The sequence below is a fragment of the Hippopotamus amphibius genome, chromosome 12, assembly GCF_030028045.1.
Source record: "Hippopotamus amphibius kiboko isolate mHipAmp2 chromosome 12, mHipAmp2.hap2, whole genome shotgun sequence".
In the NCBI taxonomy this organism is placed as follows: domain Eukaryota; kingdom Metazoa; phylum Chordata; class Mammalia; order Artiodactyla; family Hippopotamidae; genus Hippopotamus; species Hippopotamus amphibius.
Genome location: NC_080197.1, coordinates 10,885,151 through 10,908,741, shown reverse-complemented (window position 1 = coordinate 10,908,741; position 23,591 = coordinate 10,885,151). Strand labels below are relative to the sequence as shown.

At 48.7% G+C, this 23,591-nt stretch overlaps 2 long non-coding RNA genes across 4 annotated transcripts in view; one reads left to right on the top strand and one right to left on the bottom strand.

Annotated features, from left to right (window-relative positions):
* The first annotated feature begins 368 nt into the window (after positions 1–368).
* LOC130832486 (uncharacterized) overlaps positions 369–23,591 on the top strand; it is a 46,539-nt gene continuing 23,316 nt past the window's right edge. Inside the window, exons 1-2 of the long non-coding RNA XR_009048298.1 lie at positions 369–410; positions 3,831–4,085. This is a non-coding gene — a long non-coding RNA (uncharacterized LOC130832486). The remainder of the gene's footprint in view (positions 411–3,830; positions 4,086–23,591) is intronic.
* Positions 5,631–11,980, bottom strand: LOC130832485 (uncharacterized). 3 transcript variants are annotated; one of them, XR_009048296.1, is made up of 4 exons: positions 11,867–11,980; positions 8,559–8,622; positions 7,611–7,732; positions 5,631–5,803 (listed from the first exon to the last, which is right to left on the bottom strand). It is a non-coding gene; the product is annotated as an uncharacterized LOC130832485 (long non-coding RNA). The 3 variants fall into 3 exon arrangements; XR_009048295.1 differs by lacking the exon at positions 8,559–8,622; XR_009048297.1 differs by lacking the exons at positions 8,559–8,622; positions 11,867–11,980 and adding an exon at positions 11,755–11,811.

Sequence of the window (23,591 nt, the reverse complement as noted above, 5' to 3'; positions counted from 1 at the left end):
GTGCACGTATGAAAAAAAGAAAGAAAACAATAATAATAAAATAAGCAAAGATGTTTTTAAATGAAATGTCAAATCAGGTTTTATTTTCATGAAAAATGAAAAAGCAGGCAAGAGTAGGATCTCAGGACAAATAAGTTAACTGAGCCAAATTTCCACAAAAATCTTTCAGTGTTTCTCTCTGGGGGACCTTCTTGTTTTCTTCTCTGTACTTTTCTGTATCTTCTGTATTTAAAATTAGAAGAATAAAAAAGACAAGGATAAAGACTACTGTGCTTTGTAAGTATAGTTTTGCTTGCTCCTCATGACAACCCTCTAATGTGTATATTTATTATCCCATTTGACAGATGAGGAAACTGAGGCTCAGCTGGTGAAGCCACTGGCCAGAAGTCACACAGCTGGATTTAATCCAGGTTTGTCTAACCCCAAAGTCTGTTTTAAACCAGGATGCTCAGGTGCCCTTCAAAATGTCCTTCAAGGAAATTGCGCTGCTTTGAAAATCAGAAGGGGAGAAAACCAAACGAACCAAACAAGAAATATGACATTTTTTTAGCCACTTATTCAGGCTCTGATGGGGAGACTGACTGGGTTTGGGCTGGGTTTCTCGGCAGGGGCACTATTTGTATTTTGGGTGGGGTGTTCCTTCATCATGCCTGGCCATCCCCCACCCCCCACCCCCACATGTCCCTACCCTCTAAATACCAGCTGTGTCCCCAGTCATGTGTCACCTGGACCCCTGCACCTCTCTGAGGCTTCTCCTGTTGAGGACTGCTGGCTGGGACCCTGTGGTGACCCTGAGTTCCCACGGTGGGCTGGGCCTCTCTCCCACTCTGCAAGAGGTGATCCTCCCTACAGACATGAGAGGCAGGTACCTCAGTGGCCCTGTTTTACAGAGATGAGGCTCAGAGAGGCTGAGTGACTTGCCCAAGGTCACATAGTCAGGATTCGGCCCCAGGTCTTGTCCCCATGCTGTACCATCTCCCTTTGGGGACCAGTCAGGGCCAGGAGCTGTCTCTTATGGCCCTGGGGTGGGGGTGAACGGGTGAGTGATCTGTAGTCCCAGGCTCACAGGCCAGGTGGCCGCCCAGCACCGCTATCCACTCTCCGGCCGGCGGAGGCCAGGTGGGGAGAACCCAAGCCCCAGGCGGTGGGGCTGGGCCGGGGTGGGGACCGGGAAAGCGTGCACTCCCTCTGCCTGCCCGGCATTGGCTGGTGGCCGCCCGCCAGGTCCCGCCTGACGTCAGGGTCTGACCGGGGACATAATGTGCTGGCGTGGGGACAAGGGCTGGCTGCAGCGAGACGGGCCTGGAGGCGGGGCGGTCAGAGGGAGACGGAGGAGGGGGGAGAGAACAGGAAAGAGAGAGAAACAGACAGAGGGACAGAGAGTTCGAGACGCAGAGACTCAGAGAGGTGAAGAAGAGAAACACAGAACCAGAAAGAAGGAAACCCGGGCAGGAAGGGACCCAGGGCGCGAAAAGGGGAAATTGAGGTGAAAAATGAGAGACATGGAGATACAGAAAAACACCAATAGAAAGTTGTTCAGAGAAATCTGGGGGTTGGGGGTGGGGTGGGGTGGAGACAACAGACAGACAGACAGGCAGGCAGGAGAGGACAGAGGAAGAGGTGCAGAGGCGATGGGCCAGGGCGTGGGGTTCAGCGCAAGCTTGGGAGACCCCGGCCTGGGCTGGGATATGGCTCTGCCCCGGTGGGCTAGTGGCTCACCGCTCTAAGCCTGGGATTCCCTACCTGGGCAGCGGGACTCACGGCCACGGGCCTTGCTCATCCGGGGATCTGGGGAGGGGGCAGAGCATGACGGGGGTGCTGGGAGGCCATCCACAGGAAGTGCTCTGGCAGAGTTCCGCAGCTAATAAGTGCTCCGTAAAAGAGGGGCGTGCTAGGGAAGGAAAGAGAGAAACGGGACGCACAGAGCAAGGGCGGAGGCGAGAGCTGACCCCGTGAAAACAGCCCTCGTTCCACAGCGCCCCCTTCCCCTCTGCTGCCGAGTGCCCCCCTTCCCACCCCCTGCATGACTCGGACACAAGGCCACTGGCACAGACCTTGGCCTGGCCTTGCCTGTCTCGGGGCCCAACCCCCTGTTTATGGGCTCAAGAAGACCGTGATCCCAGGGCCATCGCGTCACCAAAGCCAAACAAGGCCAGGGCCCGCTCGCTGCTGGCCTTCCAGCCTTGTCACCCCTTATCCAGCTTAATTATTAAGTGGCCCAGCAGGGCTGAGGGTCGGAGCCAGCTGCCCTCCCAGGAGTGGGCAGTCATCACTGTGTGTCCCTCGTTAATGCAGGGGCACCCCCTCTAGGGACCCCGGGTTGTGTTTGCCAGGTGCCCTTTCTCTCGCTCCCACTTTTCCCTGGAGCCTCCATCATCCTCATCTTCATCCTCAGGGTTCCCATTTATTAAGCAGTTACTGTGCACAGGGCATGGTCCTTCATCCCCCTGACAGTCCCAAGAGGACGAGCGCTGTTATTATTGCATTTTACAGATGAAGAAACGGAGGCTCAGAGAGCTACAGTCCCTTGCCCAAGGCCACCTGCTAACTTGTTAAGTGGCAGAGCCAAGATTCCAACCCGGCCACCCTCTTGACCAGGTGACAGCGCCTGTTCCCACGCAGCTGTGGAGTGCCGGGCCCTGTGCCAGACGCTTTACCCCCATCATCTCCTTCAACCCCCAGGATGATCCTCTGAGGCAGCCGTTCTCAGCCCAGGACGATTTTGCCCCTCAGGAGACTTTAGGCTACATCTGGGGACATCTTGGGTTGTCACAACCGGGGAAGTGCTACCGGCATCTCACGGATAGAGGTCGGGGATGCTGCACGGTGCACAGGACAGCCCCCTGTTCAGAGAGTTATCCGGCCCCAAATGTCAACAGCACAGAGGCTGAGGACCCTGCCGTAAGGCGGGGTCTGTTATGATCTCCATTTTGCAGATGCGGAAGCCCGAGACACAGGGAGCACCACTCCCCGAGCGCTCCCTCCGTGACCCCGCTCTTCCCCATGAGACCCCGCTGCCACTCCTGATGGTTCCTGCCCGTGGGGGATCCCTGCCTCTATTCCAGGCCCTTCCACGTCCTTGCTTGCCTAGGCTAAACGATGCACTAAGGAGCATTGGACGTTGGCCACACAGGGATTCATGGAGCAAGGCTTTTCTGAGCACCTGCTAGGTGCCAGGCCCTGTCCTTGGTGTAGGAGATAGAGCAGAGAACCAGAAGGACCATCCCTCCTGGGTCTTTAGGATCTAAGAGTCTAGTGGGGACAGTGGATAATCAACGAGAAAACAAACAGTCAAGAAAATGTCAGGCTGTGTTCAGACTGTGGGGAGAGGGAAGGGCTATGACGGGGGTTGTGGTGTCCAAGGGTAACTTTCTGAGGAGGTGAGACCTAAAGGATGACAAGGAACTAGTCTGGGAAAGAGGCAGGGTGGAAAGTTCTGGGTAGAGGGAATTGCCCACATAAAGGAAGCAGGAGCGTGCATGGACTATTGAGGCCAGGAAGGAGGCCTGTGGCTGGAGAGGAGCTTAGAGAAGTAACAAGCACACGGATGTGCAGGACTTTGTGGCCGGTGTAAGGGCTTTGCATGTGTTCTGAGGAAGCTGGGGGCCATGGGACGATTTTAAGCAGAAGAGGCACAGGACCTGACTTAGGTTCTAAGAAGATCCCTTTGGATGAATAATGCCCCCCTTCCAAAGATATCCTCATCTTAATCCCCCAACCTTTCAGTGTGACTTTATATAGCAAAAGAAACTTTGCAGCTATGATTTAATTCAGGATCTTGAGTTGGGAAGATTATCCTGGATTATCTGATTGGGTCAATGTAATCACAGGAGTCTTTTTAAGATGGAGGTGGAAGGAGGTTTGAGCAGGGAAGAGGAGAAGGCAGAGAGAGTGACAGAAACAGACTGAAGGGATGCATTCTGAAGATGGAGGAAGGGGCCACAAGCCAAGGAATGCAAGTAACCACCAGAAGGTGAAAAAGGCAAAGAAACAGCTTCTCCTTGGGAGCCTCCAGCAGGAATCAGCCCTGCCAACACCTTGACTGCAGCCCAGAGACTGATCTCAGACTTCTGAGCTCCAGAACTGTAAGTAAATAAATGCATGTTGTTTTAAGCCACTAAGTTTGTGATGATTTGTCACAGTAGTCATGGGAAACTAATGCAGATGCTGTGGGGAAGACAGACTATAGCAGAGTGAGGTGGGAGCAGGGGGACCAGGGCTGGGGGGCTACTGCGATAGTCCAGGCAGGAAATGAGCATGGGCTGAGAGAAGTGGATGGGTTCAAGAGAACTTTAGGAGCCCAAACAGGCAGCCTTGCTGATGGACTGGATGCTTGTGGGGAGGAGGCAGGGAAAGCCAGTGTCTCTGGCTCACCCCATCATCCCTGGGCTGGTGCCCAGGACACAGAGTTGGCCACAACACGGTTCCTGCTCTGAGGAAGAATTCAGCTGGGGGACGCCCAGGAATAGTTACAGGGTAACGGGAGGGATGAGGCTCAGCTGCCCTAGAACCTTGTGTCTCACGCCATTCAGGTCTCTGCCCCAATGTCACCTCCTCAGGGAGGCCTCTCTGACTACCCTGTCTTAGAGAGCCCCTGCCACCGTCTCTTTCTCCCACTCTTCAGTTTGCTTCTTGTGTCTTATCTTTGTGCTACATGTTTGTTTCTTTGCTGCCTGGCTCTGTTCCTCACTCAATGATCAGCCCCACGAGCAGGACTTTGTCTGACTTGTTCACAGCTGAATCTTGCACCTAGAATTGGTCTGGCCCGAGAGGTGCTCAGCACGCTCGTGTTGAACGAACCTATGTTTTCCAGTGAAGACACTAGGAAAGCCAGAGCAAGGGAAGTGACTCTCTCAGGGCCACACAGTAGCTAAGTGTGGGACCAGGATTTGAACCCGGAACTGATTCCAAAGTTTGCACTAAGTTGCCTACCTCCTCTCAACACCAGTGACACCAGCTGCGCTCCAGAAATTTCTACCCTGTAGGATGTAGCGCTTCATCCTTCTTGAGGTGTCAGACATTCTAATACGGCACCTCAGGGAACCTGCAGTGCACCCGACCTGCCCTGGGGTGTTACTATCATAAAACTGAGGCTCAGAGGGGCTGGGGTCTTCCTCCCGGTGCACAGCTTGCCAGCAGCAGGACTCAGAGTCAACCCTGATCAGACCCCACATGCAGGATCTTCTCTCACAGTTCCAGCCTGCTCTGGGCCCCTGAGAGATAAGAAAGGACCTCTTGGCCTAACAGCCTAAAAGCCAGAGAGGGTGTAAATCACTCTGCCCATTGTCCTGGGGGAAGTCCAGCAGCACCTCAAGCTGGGGGCCTTTGAGGAAGAGGATTGGGGGTTAGGATCTAGGGCCCTGGGGTCACACTCCAGCTCTGCCCCTCCCCTGCTGTGTGACCTCAGGCAAGTGGTTTCCCTTCTCTGGCCCAGGGCTCTTCCAGTAACTCCAACTAAAATTCTGGATGGAGTAGACAAAGCCCTATAGAGCACGTGTTAAAATAAAAAGACCTAGCACATATTCTAGCTATTTTTCATTACACTCTACAGCTTAAGACATACAAATGTAGTTATGATAAAATATAACAAGCTTAATTTGAAAAAATCAACAATAAAAAGTGGAGTTTATTTTTCTCTCATGTGAATGAAGTCCAGATGCAGGCAATTCAGGGCTGGTTTGGATACTCCACAAAGCCCTCACTGTCCCAGGCTCCATCCTGTTCCCCCTTCTGCCATCCTCAGGGTGTGGTCCTCCTTCTCACATTCCAACATGGAGGCCAGAGCACCAGCCTTCTCTTCTGCCTTCCAGGTGGCAGAATGGAGAGGGAAAGATGATGAGTAAAAGGCAAGCAGCAGCTAAATCTCTAGGAAAGATTCCAGGAACTGCCACACACACTCCTAATTACAACCCATGGGCCAGAACTTGGTTGCATGGCCACACCTAGCTGCAAGGGAAGCTGGGAAAAGCTATCTTTATTCTGCACAGCCATGAACTCTGTTGAAAATGGATCAAGTATTTGAAAATAAATAAAATCATTTCTGATAGTGATACATGCTGTGAAGGAACAAAACAGGGTGACCTGAGGGAGAATGTGTGTGGGGAAGGCCTCTGGGAGGTGACACGGGTGGGACATAAGTTAGGAGAAGGCTTGGGGCCCGGCATTCTGGGGAACAGAACGTGCTTGCCCTGAGGCAGGCACAGGCCTGGTTAGTGGAGAAACAGAAAGGAGGCCAGTGTGGCTGGAGCTGGGTTGGGGCTGGGGGCACAGTGGGGAGGGGCTGAGGTCACAGAGGTCAGCCGCGCTAGATCTAGGGGGACACTAGGAGGCCCCGGGTGGAGTTTGGGATTTCTTCACAAGTACAGTGGGGAGATACAGGAGGGTTGATGCTGATGGATGACCTGACCTACTGTGACATCCCTCTGAGAGGACACTGAGCTCCCTGGCCTTGGGGGATTTCTCTTGGGAGAGCTTCAATTGTTCTTTCATTCATTCACTCATTTACTCATTCAGTGCATGGGCTGTCGTAGCAGAAATGACCCTCCTGGTCCCCACCCTCAGGAGAAAGACAGGCAGACTGAGCAAACACACAAGCAGAGCGATACAGCTCACAGATAGCTGTGAGCGCTTTGAGGAGAAGATGAACGGGGCTACACGAGGGCCTGAGATCACCTGGAGACCAGCAGACCCTTCCCACTGGAGGTGATTTTGAGCTGACACTTGAACCAAAAGGAAGCGTGATCTTGGGGAGGCCTAGAAAAGAGGGAGACAACAGTCCAGGTGGAGGGAACAGCTTGTGCAAAGGCCTGGAGGCTCAGGAAGAGAACTGCATGTTCGAGAATTCGAGAAACTCACCAGACTCTGACCTGGCTAGAGGGAGGAGGGTGAGTGGGGAGGTGAGCAGAGGTCAGATCTCAGAAAGCCGAGAGGAGGGGCTCAGGGTTTCCGTGTTCCAGGCAGGGTGATCTGTTAAGAGCTTTGACCCCAAATCCCTGGGATGGGCCTGTGGTTGGATCCAAGACAAGCAGGGACCTAGCTCTCCTTGGAGGGTGTTTACAGGCTCCCTGATGACAGAGGCTGCTGCCTTCCTGTGGCTGGCGAGTCACTGGGCACTATGTGCTGGTATGTTCTTCTCTTGCTCCCAGCCCAGAGAGTGCCCTCTGACTCAGCCTCCTCCAGCCACCGCTCCCATCACTGCCAAGGCCACCATCCCTACCCCCATCCCTCCCTGTGAAGGCTGCACAGAATTGCATGACCCTGGCCCCCCTGGAAGAGCATCTACATCTCCAATCAGACCTGCCCATCTCCCAGAGGGAGAAACCGAAGCTTTGTGAGGAAGAGACTCTTCCCCTTGTCTCACCTCAAGGTTGGCATAGAGCGAGGGCCTGACCCCAGGTCTCCTGACGCCTGCCCTTAAATCTTCACACAGTTTAATTTAAAAAGGAAGGAGGAGGAGGAAGAGGAAGGGGAGTGAGAGAGGGAGGAAAAGTGGTAGGAAGGAAGGAAGGAAGAGCATAAAAAGTAATATTCAAATCAAACTTCTAAGTGTGAGCCCTTCCCAGGGAAGGGAAAGGAATTAGCATACCCTCACCATGTGCCAGGCACCTTACCTACATCAGCTCCATCAGTGGAACCCTCCCGGCCATACAGTAAGATGAATACAGTTACAGCCTCGGAATGGTTTGGAAAACAGAGAGGCTATGCAGCCTACCCAACATCACACAGCAGTTATCTGGAAAAGAGGAGATTTGAAGCCAGTTCTGGCTATAGTTCCTCACCCCACAGGACTCTCCTATTGCCAAGGCTGACTCTGCTCCCCTGCTTGCAGAAGTTGCAGCCTCATCTCCCAAAACTAAACAGCAGAGGTTTTTCCCTGGCTGCCCACAAGCCTGCAGTTATGTTTCCTTTGGCCCATGTGGCATTTTAATACAATTTGAGCCAATGTTCACAAATAAAGAGATTTTACATAAAAACTCAGATTCCTACCCTCCTTAAAACACTGGAAGATTGGACTGTGCCAGGCCCACATTCTTCCTGGCAACAATCAACTGGGAATAGGAATGTTAGAAAGGACTCCCCAGTGCCCCACACTCCCCACCTCTCCCTACTACCTCCCTGGCCCTGAGACTGCACACCAGTTGCCATTTATCACAATACATACACAGTTGTTTTTCTGAGGGCAGGGACATTTTCTCTGTACCCATATCACTCTTGAAAAGAAGGAAACAAATAATAACCCAGAGGGATCAGGTTTCATGAAAAATGGGAGAATGCATATTTCTTTGTGGAATTTTCTTAGTGTTTATTATGCAAACAAAATGTGGCTAAGCTCCCACCCCACTGCTTAGGTTTCCTACCCTGTGACCCTAAGTAGGATTGTCAAATTTAGCATATAAAAATACAGGATGCCCAGTTAAATTTGAACTTTAGATCAACAATAATTTTTTTTAGTATAAGTATAAGCCGTGCAATATTTGGGACAAATGTATACTAAAATATTTTCTTTATCTGAAATTATAATTTGACTGTTTGTCCCTTATTTTGTCTGGCACTCCTACCTGGAAGAGTTGAGAGTGGATCTCTAAGGGGTTTGCATCTGAATCCAGCTTCCTCATCTCCTGTCTGGGTGATTTAGGGCAAGTCAATTTAGGTACTCTGGACTTCAAACTGTCCATCACAAACAGGGATAATAATAGTATGACGACTTGACAATATATGTAAAGAGCTGAAGGCAAAGCCCAGTTCACTGTGCATACACATTCAGTAATGTCAGCAGCTGGGATCCATGTCATTGGCTGCCTACCCAACAGCCATCCCTCTTCTTCCTTGCTAACTGAAGCCCAATTTGTGCCAGCCACACCATGTCCAGGGGAGAAATGTGACTGGGCTAGCTAATCGTGGCATATCCGTTTCAGTCTGCCAGTGATTGGTCCCAGGTGAGCATGTGACCTGCTTCTGACCAATGAGACACAACAGGAAGTTTGCTGGATGAGTGCTCCAGGGAGACTTTTCTCCCGCTAAGGAGGGTTGGCAATGCTGCCATTGCCTTCCCTGCTTGCTTTGGACACAGCCATGGGACATGGGGATGCTTGACCTCAGCTGCCATCCTGTGCCAATTAGGTGGTAAAAGCCAGCGTGCTGAGGATGGCAAAGGGCAAGGTCAGAGGACTTCATGCTAAGCGTCCTTTTAAGTAAATGACAGAAGTTCTTATGGGTGAAGTCACTGTTAATTGGCTCTAAAGAGTGGCAGATAAGAGCATGAACTCTGGGGTCAGCTACCTGGCGTCGCATCCCAGTTATGTCACCTTCTAGCTCCGTGCCTCCGTTTCCCCATTTGGAGAATGGAAGGAAGATGGTGTCTCTTTGTGGGGTTGTAAAGAATAAACGAGTTAGTGTAAGCGAAGTGCTTATTAAAGTGCCTGCCAAGTTATATTCAGCATATAACTGTTAATCATTATGATTCTTCTGTTATCAGCATCCAAGCATTTCTAATTGATACAGACATTTTACTAAGCCCCAAATTCCCCAAATGCTGTGCAACTCTGAGCATTGATAATACATTAAAGATTCCAAGCCCCCAAATATAAGCAAATGTTGTACTCTTTTGAGTACATCTCAAAAGTCTCCCAAGAATTATTGCGCATGTTTCTTCACACCTCGTCCATCCTGCAAGGATCCAAGCAGATTGAATGGGCTGCTCTCCATCAGCTTCCAAGGAGGCAAAAGAGGGGTGTCAGACACTCATGAAAATAAGTGATGGTCCCACCATCTGGGATTTGGGTAGAAACTCCAGGGCCAAAATATGGTGGACTGAACATAATTATACTAGGTAGGAATGCCTTCAGAAGCAAATTTCAGAATAATCCACTAATTGTGGCTTACAGAGTAAAGGCATTTAATTATTTCAGAGGACAAAAAGTCTGGAGGTAGGTAATTTCAGGGTCAAGGCAGCATCTCAAAATATCATCCAGTGTTCAGCCACTTTAACCTTCCCACTCAGCCATCCTGTGTGTTGGCTTTTTGTCATTAGTCTTGAAACCTCATGGTCACATGATAGTTGCCACAATCCCTAGCATCACATCCTTAATACAGTTCAGGACAGGAGAAAGTGTTAGGGGAAGAGGAGACTCTCCTTTCTCATTGGGCTTTTTTAATCTGGGAAGAAAATCTTTCCCACAGTCTTCTTGGAGGGATTTCCCTCACGTTGAATTGGCCAGAACTGGTCACATGTGTTCCACACTGCAAAGGAGGGTGAGAAAGTGAGCTGCAGCCAAGAGGAATGGGATAATATGACTGATTTAGCCCAATCTTAATCCCCCTCTTGGGGCTGGACTTATCACCTCCTACTCCTTAGCAAAATCAGGGTTCTGCTTTTGAAGACAAGAGAGCCTGGCTGTTGGGTAGACAACAATGGTGTCGCCAAAGTGTAAACCTCAGCTTCTTCCAGAAATCTCACTAACACAGCAGTAAAGGGATTAAAACAGGAAAGGGAACAAATGCACAGGACAGAGAACAGGCAATGAGAAGGTGGAGGAGGAGTGATGCCTCCCAGGTTTTGGAAGCTGGAAGACAGTGTTTCGCCAGCGTTCCTCATCTGGGGTCCTGGTCCTGGCTCTGCCAGGAGCCAGCTGTGTGGCCTTGAAAAAGTCTCTTCCCCTCTCTGGGCCTCAGTTTCCTTGCAGTTTAGGGAAATCTTTTTGGGTGAGAACTTGCCTCAGCAAATCTCCCACCTGCACATGTGGGAAAGCAAGGGCCACAGGTCCTTTGCTCTGCTAGATAAGTGATTCTAAAAATTTTGGGTTATTTTAGGATTGCACCTGGATGACCTAAAGGGTGTGGATTTCAGGAGCTGAAAGAAACTCATCAGTCCTGGAAATACAGGAAAACTTTCAGTGTCCTCCTGTAAAGGAGACCCTGATAAGTTACAATGGATAATACTCAAAGGATATGTGGGGAGGAAAAGGCTGGCTTTGAGCACCTACACTTTATATCCATTCTCTTTTTTAACCTCTTTGTGACCTTGGAGCAGTACTTAACCATTCTATGCCTTAGTTTCCCCATCTATGAAGTGGGACACAGTTGAGGCTGCTAGTTTTCCCTCAGTATCCTCCCCTACTTCCATAGCAGTGGACTTGTAGCTGAGCATGGGTCTGTTCCTGTAATGACTACATTTCCCAGCCTTCCTTGCAGTTAGATGTGGCCATGTGACCAAGTTTTGGCCAATAGGATGTGGTGTTAAGCTATCTGGACAACTTCCAGGTTTCCCCTCTCCATTTCCCACTGGCTGTAATATGGATGTGGGATCAAGGTATGTTGTACCATGAGACCATGGCAACACCGTAAGGAGGGGAGGGTTAGCAGCCTGGGCACAACAATGTAGAGCTACCACATCAACCCCAGCCTCAGAAGTTTGTTGTGAAGACTTAATGCATTGAGACGTAAATCGCTGAACACAGGGCTTGGAACAAAATAAGCCATCCTGTAAGTACTTGTGGGTCTAATGCAGTGTTTTTCAACTAGGGGCGATTTAGTACCTAGAGGACGTTTAGTAATGTCTGGAGACGCTTTTGATTGTCATGACGGGAAATAGGGAACTCCTCCTGGCACTCGGTGAGTGGGGGCCAGGGATGCTTCTAAACACCCTACAAGGCACAGGCCAGAACCCCCACTGTAGAGAGTTAAGTATCCATCCCCAAATGTCAACAGTGCCGTGCTGAGGAACCCTGGTCTCATGGAATGATGCCCACCACTTACCCAGTGCCCAGGGCAGGTGGGAGGCCTCCGGGTTCCAGGTAATGGGCAGAATTCTTTGATTTCCTCATCTGAAAGGCGTCTCTCTGCCCCACCACATCTTTATATCACTCACCTTCTCTGTCTGCACATGCCCACTCTGGAGTGAGAGGATTTGCATCAAGGGGAAACTCGAACCTCATCACGTTTCTGCAGCTCACCCCTGCCGTCTCCCACCCCTTCCGCGGCAGTGAGGGACATGTCCAAACAGCTCTGCCTTCCTCCCCACCCACCCTGTTGCCAGCCAGGCCAGTTTCCGGGTGGTGGGCGGAGGGCACGGTGCCATCCCAATGCGGCCCAATTTTCCCAGGCGGGGTAAGGAGGGCAAGGTTTCTTTTTTTTTGGCTCCTGGAATGCAGGGCCCACACCATCAGGGCTGCCTGCCCAACAAGAGAGGGCTGAACACTGATAAAGTCTTGTGGACTGTTGAGGAAACTACTTCCTAGAGAAAAATCCAAATTTCTCCTCTCCAGTTTCCCAGGATGTGGTGAGCCCCAGCCTCCTGGGAAGGCAGGGCAGGCTTCCAGAACCTTCCATCCTGGCCACACAAAAACCAAGAGACTGGAGCAAAAGCTAACCCCCTGAGGAATTCTGGGGATTTGCTGAAAATTCGAGAGGAAGTGGTGCCCACGCTAACGTGTTCATAGGCATTTTTTTCTCGGCTATTCTCTTGGTCAGCTGTCATTCATATAGACTGTGCCCCTCTGCTCGCCGCTCAATAGCTTCCAATTACCAGCACCTGCATCTCTTTGCGGAGGGCTCTCTCTGGCCACCAGAGCCCATTAAGCCCATGCAGGACAGGCCAGAAGTGCCCAAAAGGTCATGCCCTGGCAGCAGCCCTCAACCAATGACATGGGAGGTGGTAGATAAAAAACCATTCCCCCGCTCCTGGGTGGGGTTACTTTGGAGGCGTGCTCTGCACTGGTCCCGGTGTTCCCCAGCAGGCGTGAGCCCCAACCGCCCACAGCAGTAACCTGCTCAAAAACCTACCATGCGTTGGCTGCCTTCTCGTCTCTGCCTCGTGTCCCCGCTTTCTTATTTCCTGGGATCACCTCCCAAACAAACGGGAGACCTGAATTCTTATCTGAGTGTCTGCTTCCGGGGGCACCCAGCCTGAGATCTACATGTACTATGAGTCAGATGGACAGATATTTGGGTATCAGAAGGGACATGGCTGCCCCCTTAGGGAACTCACAGCCAAAAGCCAGACACCACTCCAAATGTCATGCAAAAGCAGAAGTGCAAAAGGTGGTGAGGGCTGAGACTGTGAAGAAATACAAAACCTTGTTAAAAGCCTCTGATGGCTGTCGTCTGCTCCCGGATCAAAATCCAGAGTCCTTATAGCCTCAAGGCCCCGGACAACCTGCCACTACCCTACCTCTCTGAGCTCACCTCTTCCCACTGTGCTCCAGCCACAGTGGCCTCCTGGCTATTTCTCAGTTGTGCTGGGTATGTTCCTGCCTCAGGACCTTGACACTTGCTGCTCCCTCTCCCTGCTTTTCCCAGATCTTCCCAATGGCTGGCTCCTTCTTCTTGATTCAAATCTTGATTCAAACATCACCTCCTCAGGGAGGCTTCCACCAGCCACACTCTTACCACGTCACCCTGTCTGTTTACTTCATAACACGTCAGTCTGAAGTTACCTTATCTGTTTACTTGTTTATTGAATGATCCCCAAATGTGGGCTCCGTGAAAGCAGGGACCATGTCCCCAGTGCCTGGAACAAATCCTAGAGCAGCGTAGGTGCTCTGTGGATGTTTGTTGGATAAGTGGTTGAATGTTTAAGTGAAGGAAAGAAACAATGAATGAATGAATGATATAAGGACTTCGACAGAGGGTACTGAATCTTGTCTGGAAAATCAGGGAAGACTTCCCTGAGGAGGTGACATTGAAGCTGAGATGTGAATGGGGATGTGATATTAATTGGGCTAAAGTGGTGGAAGGGCTATCTAGGCAGAGGAAAAACACACGCAGATGCCCAGAGGTGAAACCCAGAGGTCACACCAGAGTCGTGCAGGAGAACAAACCAACTAAGACTCAAGACTTTTCTTTTTTGTTTGTTTTAATTGAGGTATAATTGACATATAACATTATATTAGTTTTAGGTATAGAATGTAACGATTTGATATTTGTAGATGTTGTGAAATGATGACCACTATAAGTCTAGTTAACATCTGTCAACATACGTAGTTACACGTTTTTTCTTATGATTGGAACTTTTAAGATCTACTCTCTCAGCAACTTTCAAATATGCAATTCAGTAGTATTAATTATAGTTGCCATGCTCTATGTTACATCCCTATGACTTATCTATTTTATAACTGGAAATGTGTACCTTTTGATCCCCCTTACCTGTTTTGCCCCCATACCCCACACCCCTGGCAACCACCAATCTATTCTCTATATGAGCTAAGTTGTTTTTGTCCTTGTTTTAGATTCCACATATAAGTGAGATCATATGGTATTTGTCTTTCTCTGACGTATTTCACTTAGCATAATGCCTTCAGTTTCTATCCATGTTGTCACAAATGGCAAGATTTCATTCTTTTTTATGGCTGAATATGTATATGTATATACACCACATTCCATATTTTCTTTATCCATTCATCTGCCGGTGGACGTTTACTTTGTCTCCATGTCTTGGCTTTTGTAAATAAGGCTGCAGTGAACATGGGGGTGCATATATCTTTTTGAATTAGTGTTTTTTATGTTTATTATTTTCGAAAATTTTTATTGACATATAATGGACTTAACATGTATTAGCTTCAGGTGTATAACATAATGATTCAATATTTTTATACCTTACCAAATGATCACCGTAAGTCTAGTTACCATCTATCACCATAGCAAGTTGTTACAATATTTTTGACTATATTGCCTATGTTGTACATTACATCCCCGTAACTTATTTTATAACTGGAAATTTGTACCTCAATCTCCCTCACCTATTTCACTCATTCCCCCACCCCTCCCCCTTGCAACCACCAGTTTGTTCTCTGTATCTATGACTACTGCTGTTTTGTTATGTTTGCTCATTTGTTTTGTTTTTTAGATTTCACATATACGTGAAATTAAGTAGTATTTGTCCTTCTCTGTCTGTACATATTTCACTCCGCATAATATCTTTTGGGTCCATCATGTTGTCACACATGGCAGGATTTCATATTTTATGACAGTAATATTCCATTACATATGTGTGTGTATATGTATTCTTTATCCATCCATCTATTGATGGACACATAGGTTGCTTCCATATCTTGGCTATTGTAAATAATGCTGCAATAAACATTGGGGGTGGGGGGGCATATATCTTTTCAAATGGGCGTTTTTGTTTTCTTCAGAAAAATACCCAGAAGTGGAATTGCTAGATCATTTGGTAGTTCTATTTTTAATTTTTGAGGAACCTCCATACTGTTTTCCATAGTGGCTGCACCAATTTACATTTCCACCAGAAGTGCACTGGCTTTCCCTTTTCTTCACATCCTCACCAGTACTTGCTATATGTTGTCTTTTTGATGATAGCCATTCTGACAGATGTGAGGTGCTATCTCATTGTGGTTTTCATTTGCCTTTCCCTGATGATTAGTGATGTTGAATATTTTTCATGTGTCTGCTGGCCATCTGTATGTCTTCTTTGGAAAATTGTCCATTCAGATCCTCTGCCCTTTTTTAAATTGGATTGTTTGCTCTTTTGATGTTGACTTGTATGAGTTCTTTGTATAACTGGGATATTAACCCCTTATCGGACACATTTGCAAGTTGTCTTCTCCCATTCAGTAGGCTATCTTTTCATTTTGTTCATGGTTTTCTTTGCTATGCAAAAGTTTTTTAGTTTGATATAGCCCCATTTGTTTATTTTTGCTTTTGTTGCCTTTGCTTTTAGTGTCAAATTGAAAACATTATTGCTAAGACCAATGTCAAGGAGATTACTGCCTATTTTTTATTTTAGGAGTTTTATGGTTTCAGGTCTTACATTCAAGTCTTTAATCCATCTTTGAGTTAATCTTTGCATATGGTATACCAAGACTTCTTAATACTTTTGCACTTACTGTTTGTTAGGCTCATGAGTATATGGGGAGCAAAGCGGGCATGTTGCTGTCCTCCTGGAGGTGCCAATCTGATGGGGAGGACAGACAATAACCAAAGAGCTGGGAAGATGTTTGCTGCCAAAGACTGAGTTGCCCTACAGAGTCTCATGTTACATCACACTGCAGATGCTCATTTTTTAAAATATCCCAGCTGGATGCTGGGTAGAAACACATGTAACACACACACACACACACACACACACACACACACACACAACCAATGAAGAATTCCCAGAATTGTCCATCAAAAGCAGATGAAGGGACTTCCCTGGTGGCGCAGTGGTTAAGAATCCGCCTGCCAATGCAGGGGACATGGGCTCTATCCCTGCTCCAGGAAGATCCCACATGCCGCAGAGCAACTTAGCCCATGCACCACAACTATTGAGCCTGCGCTCTAGAGCCTGTGAGCCACAACTATTGAGCCCATGTGCTGCAACTACTGAAGCCTGCACGCCTAGAGCTCGTGCTCCGCAACAAGAGAAGCCACAGCAATGAGGAGCCCGCACACCACAAAGAAGAGTAGCCCCCACTCGCCGCAACTAGAGAAAGCCCGGGTGCAGCAACCAGGACCCAAGCAGCCAATAAATAAATAAATAAATAAAAAATAAATAAATAAATAAATAAATAATTTATTTTTTTAAAAGGCAGATGAATAGGACATTCGGTATAGATCCTTTTTGTTTTCGATGATGTAATTAATCTTCCTCAGGCAGCACGACCATGCCGTGCACAGGGCTGCAATTCCCTGACTTCAAGAAAGAGTGAAACAGGGCCACACCCTTATGTGATGGTGGATATGCCCGTTTACATTCTCCTCTCCTTCCCCCCTCCAGTTTGGCAAAAGCCAAAGCCAGGCTCAGTCATCTAATGGGCTCTATATTGAGTATTGGGAAGGGACCAGGTTTTACCTCCCCACCTCCCTGTTTGGGGCCCATGTCTTGCCCACCTAGAAGTCAGAAGAAGCTTCCAGTTGGACACTCAAGCCTCCCCTCTCCTGTGCGGCCACAGCAGTATGGATCCCACTCCGTGGCTCCGTCTCACCCAGTGTCCATCACTAGCGACTCTGGAAGGGCCTTCTCCTCCTGCTTCACCAGGGCCTCCAGCAGGGTCCACCAGCTGGGACCGTGCAGGTCAAAGATGCTGTCACTTCCCTAAAGTGCTCAGCAGCTGGCAATGACCAGCAGACTCTGAGGCCATTGGGCCCAATGTCCTTTTGTCCCCCAGAGGGGAGCAGTCCCTTGCCTCCAGGTACACTCAGGTATTCCACAGAGGGAGTTTAACATGGGGACTGGTTACAAGTGCTGGAGAAGCTGAGAGGCCACAGGAGGCCAAGGCAAAACAGCAGCAGGAAGCTGTCCCTGGGGCTGGAGGGACAGAAGATGAGGTGGTGTTGCTGAAGCCCAGAAGCTAGCCAGCGGTGAGGGCTAGAACCAGGGAGAGTGCACCGGGTGCAAGCTGCGCCCAGAGGAGCATGTCTAATGCCCGAGGCCTAGAGAAGGGGAGAAATACTCTTGCTTCTGCCTCCCCCTCCCCTCCTATACCCTCCAATGCTGCCTCCCACAGGCCAGCCCCTGGAGGAAGTCAGAGGGCAGGGAAGAGGGGAAATGCAGTTCCTGTGATGCAGAGCAGAGTAGGGAAGGGTAGAGGACTGGATCTGAGGACCAACAGCTGTCACTGCCACAGACACGCCCCTCAGGCTCTAATTGTGATCACTATGACCCTCCTGGCATCACACCCTGAGGATCAAAAACAAAAGGCTTGGGGAGCCTGGCAGGAGTGAAGGGGGTGAGGTGTAAGGCAACCACATGGTGCCGAACAACCCCTGACTCTTGTCTCCGGGTCAAGCAGACAGCAGGGAGGGGTGGAGACTGGGGCAAACTGATGAGTGTCACATCTAAAGTCCAGCTGCTGCTCATTTCCATGTGATTCCTGCCAAGGAGGAAATACAGGTTCAGGGCTACCCAATTGTTCCCTTTTGTTCCAAAGACAGAAATTCAGATTTTTATGTGAAATCTCCCAATTTCTAAACGTTGGCAGTCAATTCAGTTTCTTTGTGTTATTTTTTTTAACACTGTGAGGATCAAATTACACATTGATAGTTGGGACTGGCAGTTTGTGACATCTACATCACAGAGACTAGGGAAGGACCACCATGGCCTGCCGGTCCAGATTACCCAATGAATAGATGTTTGTTGAGTGACTGCGTGACCAGCAGTGGGCACATTGAAAATCTCCAAAACACCATCATCAATCCAATAATCCCTGACTCTATTCCAGTGTGGTTTTAGTTTTCCCAATCACCCCATCCATCCAGTGACTACATTTCCAAAACTACTCATATCAGCTAGCTGTTAAATTCATTAAATGCCTGCTATGAGCCAAGCTCCAGGAAATTTTTCTTATGTAAAGTTGAATTAGCTGGCTCCCTGCCCACCCCCCGCCCCCTGTTGCTCAAAGTCTGGTGAGGGACCATTCCCATGAATAGATGAATAGCTGTGGGGACTGTGTCTGCTACTCTCACCATGTGTCCTCTGTGCCTAGAGCAGGGCTTGGCACATAGTAAGTGCTCAATACACTGTTCAGCTGAATGAATACAGGGCAATGAGTCATGTTCGCATGCATTCTCAACAAGGGCAAAAAAATTTAAAGATTACCATGGTGTGTGGCTCTCCAAAAAGCTGCAGTACAAAAACAAATATACAGTTTATCTGTGTATTAAAATTTCCTGGGGGGGGGCAGGGGAGTTGCAAATTAGGAAAAAAGTATCTAAAAAGGCTCCTGAAGTGGAGGAAGGTTAAGAAATCCTGTTTTAGAAGGACAGTGGGACTACTGGAATACAGTTAGAAGCCCTTAAACCAGCCTGGGAGATCACAGAATGCTTCCTAGAGGAGGAGGCATTTCAACCCATTCTTAAAAGATATGGAGAAGTTAGCTAGATTGGGGCCAACAAACCTTTTCTGCAAAGAGCCAGATAATAAAAGACTCCACAGGTCTCCGCCAAAACTACTCACTTCGGCTGTTGTAGATCAAAAGCAGCCATAGATAATACTTAAACAAACAGATGCGGCTGTGATCCAATAAAACTTTATTTACAAAAACAGGTTCTGGGTCAGATGTGGCCCCTAGGCCATGGTGTACCAACCCCTGATCTATATGATGGGAAAGGACAGGCCACCAGAGGGAACAGCTCTAGCAAAGGTGTGGAGATGTGAAAAAACATGAGAACCAGAAAAGAGCCAACAATGTGGTTTTCCTTCTGCGTGGGGCACAGAAAGAGACATCTGTGTTTACGCAAAGACTTGTGCAGTCACACAGGCTGAGCACAGGATCCTCAGTTAATTCAATCCACAAGCATTTATTGTGTGCCTACTATATGCCAGATATTGTATGAGGCACTGGGGACACGGCAATGAACAAGATCACTTCTGTGTTCCCAGGGCCTAAAGCCCAGCCAGGCATGTAGTTTTTGCTAATAAATGTGTTAAATAAAGGAATGGATAGATGACTGGATGGGTGGATGGAGGGATGGATGGATGAGTGGAGCAGACAAACACAACACTCAAACAAATAAATAAGCAAATAAGCAATTAAATACAGCTTTCTCACTAGCTATGTGACCTTGAAGAAGTTACTTAACCTCTCTGTGCCCCAGGAGGTTGATACAGTCAGCCTTCTCTAAGGCAGGTTCCACTTCTGTGGATTCACACAACCAAGGATCGAAACCACCTGGAAAAAAACAATTCTAGAAAGTTCCAAAAAAGCACTACTTGACTTTGGGGACTTCCCTGGTGGCGCAGTGGTTAAGAATATGCTGGCCAATGCAGGGGGCACGGGTTCAATCCCTGGTCCGGAAAGATCCCACATGCTGTGGTGCAATTAAGCCCATGCGCCACAACTACTGAGCCTGCGCACCACAACTACTGAAGCCCGTGCATGCCTAGAGCCCATGCTCTGCAACAAGAGAAGCCACTGCAGTGAGAAGCCTGCACACTGCAATGAAGAGTAGCCTCCCGCTCACTGCAACTAGAGAAAGCCTGCGCACAGCAATGAAGACCCAACACAGCTAAAAAACAAAACAAAACAAAAAAACTTGACTTTGCTGTGTGCCATTAACATAGCATTTACATTGTATTAGGTATTTTAAGTAACCTAGAGATGATTTAAAGTGGGGTATATGTAAATACTCTGCCATTTTACAGAAGGGACTTGAGCATCTAGAGATTTCAGTATCCATGGGGGTCCTGGACCAGACTCCTGTGGATACCAAAAGATGACTGTACAAGCAAAGTGCAGGACCAGCACATAGTAGCTGCTCTATAAATGTAGCTGCTGCTATTATTTTAAGTCAATATGCTATTAAATAAATACACAATTTAAAATAACTGAGCAGGGGACTTCCTAGGTGGTGCAGTAGTTAAGAATCCACCTGCCAATGCAGGGGACACAGGTTCCATCCCTGCTCCAGGAAGATCCCACATGCCGAGGAGCAGCTAAGCCCATACACCACAACTATTGAGCCTGCACTCTAGAGCCTGTGAGCCACAACTACTGAGCCCATGTGCCACAACTATTGAAGCCCATGTGCCTAGAGTCTGTGCTCCACAGGAGAAGCCACTGCAATGAGGAGCCTGTGCACCACAATGAAGAGTAGCCCCCCACTTGCCACAACTAGAGAAAGCCCGTGTGCAGCAAGGAAGATCCAATGCAGCCAATAAATAAATAAATTTTAAAAAATAAATAAAAAAATAAAATAACTGATCAGTGCTACACAGAAACAGAGCAGGTATAGGAGAGAGAAAGAAAAGGGGGCTACGTTGGATCAGGTAGTCTGGGTCAAGGCTGTCCTGGCCGCATCCTGTGAGTATATCCTAGAATTAGTAGTGTTTGCAGACCTCGTGCCCTGTGGCCATTAATTACAAATACAGGAAGGTGTCTTCTCTAATTAGAGTGTGAGTATAAAGTGCTTTGAAATCTGAGGATTAAAGGGGGAGAAGAGGTGAGGCTCTGGTCACAGGGCCAGGGCACCCCACTGAGAACCCATCCATGAACCCTGAGAACTAGACTTGGCTCTGGCAGCCCTGCCTGGAGCTGAGTCCTTCTCACGTCCTAAGTGGAGGTTAGGAGCAGTGGGAAATAGCCCCTCTTAAGGCAGGGGTAGGGGTCAGGGTGGGGGAGCAGGGCAAGGGTGTTGGAGCCACTCTGAGATAATGTGCTTAAAACAGTGGGCCCAGCATGAGACAAGGGGGGCTGGGTCAGTATTAGATGTTTCCAATCTGGTTACATTCTTGCTTTTATTGTTTGTTATTGTTATCTGCCATTTAGTAGCTGGGTGACCCTGAGAGAGTTACTGACCCTCTCTGAGACTGTTTTCTCAGCCTCAGCTTTCTCTTCTTTAAAATGGGGTGATTACAGTACAGTAGAGCTGGATGCAGGTGAAGCACATGGCATAGAGCAGAGACAGTAACATCTCTCTTGGTGGATGCTTAGGGGGCTATTACTTCGTACCGGGCACCCACCACTTTATGCACGTTCCATGTGTTAACTCATTTAGCCCTTGTTTTCCAGACAAGAACCTCAGGGCCACCAGAGATGGCCATGTGCTGCCCAGGTCAGGGGTGCCAATTACACAGACCATGACAAGAACAGCACCGCTGAAGCTGTGATGCACAGAGAGGTTAAGTTATTTGCTCAAGGTCACACAGCTAGTACACAGGAGAACCAGGATTAGACCCCAGGCAGCCTGGCTCTAGAGCCTGGCTCCTAATCCTGGATCAATGTTAGCCCTCATCAGGATGGTTGTTGTAATGGAGAGTTTCTGGGATGCAGAGAAATTGCTTTTCCCTTGGCCCAGCTGAGCAGGCAACAAGCATCCCTCCACTGGTCTCTCACTTCTATCTACCCCAACGTCTATATACTTATGGGATTTTTGATGTTTTTACTGTCTTCAGATTTGACAAGAGCAGTACATCTATGTCTTGGTTTGTTGCGCTCACTGCAATCCAAGGGAACTTGTGAAAATGCCAAGGCATCCAGCCTCAGAGATGGGCACTGACTCGGGGTCCCTTCCTGCATAATCACATGCTCAAGGCCTTCACTTGACAGATGGACTGAAAGCAAAGTGACGACCTAGGGTCACACAGCTAAGAAGTGGCAGAGCAAGACTACGGCTTTTGGACTCCAACTTTACCCTTCTTAATCCCCCACGTCTGAGGTCTCAAACTGGTGGCCCACGAGCCAAATGCAACCTTCAACCTATTTGATTTGGCCTGCATGATGTTTTCATAAAATTAGAATTAAAGAAAGGGATATTTCCAGGAATAATATGCAAAATATTTAACCAAGCTGGCCTGGGCATCTACTGTTCAGAGTGGAGGCTGGCGGCCCAGCCAAAGCCATGGCTATTGCAAAGAAAAGCAATAAAAAAAATAAAAAGTTCTAGAAAAGGCAAAACTATGAAGACATTAAAAAGATCAGTAGTTACTAGGTGTTAGAGGGGAGGGAGGGATGAATGAGCAGAGCACAGAGGATTTTTAGGGCTGGGCAGCTGTTCTGTATGATGCTATAATGGTGGATACATGTCAGTATACATTTATCCAAACCCATAGAATGTACCACACCAAGAGTGAACCCTAATGTAATTATGGACTCTGGGCGGGTCCCTAATGAGGTGTCCATTAGGTTCATTTATTGTAACAAATGTACCCCTGTGGGGGGGTGGGGTTGATAGGGTAGCTGAGCATGGAGTAGGGTAGGGGCGGGGGGTCTGGGAATTCTCTGTACTTGCCACTTAATGTTGCTGTGAACCTCTAAAAACCGTCTGTTAAAAAATCAGAAGATCTGACCACACTGCTCCCAGATTTTTCACCAGAGCACAATGAGGACCCTGCCCCCCGCCTCCCCCCCCCCCTTGATGGAGCATGTGTACCTGAGTCTTTCTGCTCCAGGTGTTACCTGCCTGGTCCCTGCGTGTGACTCAGGCATGAAGGGGATTCTTTGGAAGTTCTTGATGAGAAAGCGAATTAGGTGAAAGTGCGACCTGCTGAAGCCGACCAATGAGGGGAGGATAAAGACCTGGTGACGCCAGCCTTTATCAGACGCTGCTCACCATCTCCCTGGGCTGGCGCCTCCTTGTGCATTTTCCACGGGGTGGAGTGAGCCATTCTTGATTCACCCGTCATCTGCCCGGGCCTGCGGTGGGCGGGGGCCCACTGTGGGACTCGGCCCCGTGAAGCAGACTCGCTCTGCGCTGGAGCAGGCAGAATCGAGGTTTTGAAATTTGAAATGATGCCAACCTGGGAGAACAGGGTAAAAATGAGTAGGACATGGAAAACCAGAAGCTGCATTACGCCCACTGAGAAATTATCCCTAAGATCACGCCCTTCCTGATCAGATGAATTTTTTCTTCTAGTAGTTTACTTCGTACAGTCACTCATTCGTTTAACAAACATTTATTGAGTACCAAGCATGTCCAAAGGAGGTCCTGGAGTAGAGGTGGTAGGACAGTTGAGGGGGGCATTCAACAGCCAACTCTTCTTTGTACCTGGCCACTGTCCATCCCCCCATCTTCTAGGGAATGACTCCTTCCCCAGTATCACTCCCTGTGGCTCAAGAGGAAGTAGGCTATCTCCCCAACAAGAGCAGTAGGTGGACCAGGCCTGGACAATGAGCATATTCCATCCTCCAGCCTCAGGGACTGGTTCTGGAATGGGCATG